We start from the raw sequence: 634 nt of genomic DNA on the forward strand, positions 1-634 counted from the left end.
ATTAGTACAGACAATGAATAAATCGATTGACAATACCCACTACTTTTCGAAAAAGGTAAAATCTAATGTTAATTTAATATGAAATATTTATAATTTATAATATCTATTATTACTTGTTAAAAATTTAATACAATTCTTCATTTCGCGTTTTTTTTATGGAAGCGCAACTATATTTAATTTCAATGAAATACAATTTAAACTATCTATCAAACGCATACGAATGATTGCCTTCGAGGTTTACATTTTAAAGTAAGTTCTATAAATTTTAATAGCGTGAAATGATCGCGATTTTTCCGCGAACAAAGATAGATAATTGGTCATATTGAGATCCCTTCACCGAGTGTACGCAAATTAGTATCCGACACAAAAAAGAACAATCTTCATGATGGAGAGCAAACGTAAAGTGCTCTAATTCTATACTGAATTCCGCAAGGTCCATCCACAAAAAAAAGTTAAACGATTCATTAACGTTAGCAGTTCTGTTACAGGAGGGAACGAATACTAAATTTTTCAAATTGCTCGCAATAATAATGATAGTAATAATTTTAGTAGCGTATCAATGACTGTTATCGCATCTCTTATACATAAATTCGCATACGAGAAATGTTCTTCCTCATTGAAAAATGCATAAATA

The sequence above is a fragment of the Wasmannia auropunctata genome, unplaced genomic scaffold, assembly GCF_000956235.1.
Source record: "Wasmannia auropunctata unplaced genomic scaffold, wasmannia.A_1.0 LD336053.1, whole genome shotgun sequence".
NCBI lineage: Eukaryota > Metazoa > Arthropoda > Insecta > Hymenoptera > Formicidae > Wasmannia > Wasmannia auropunctata.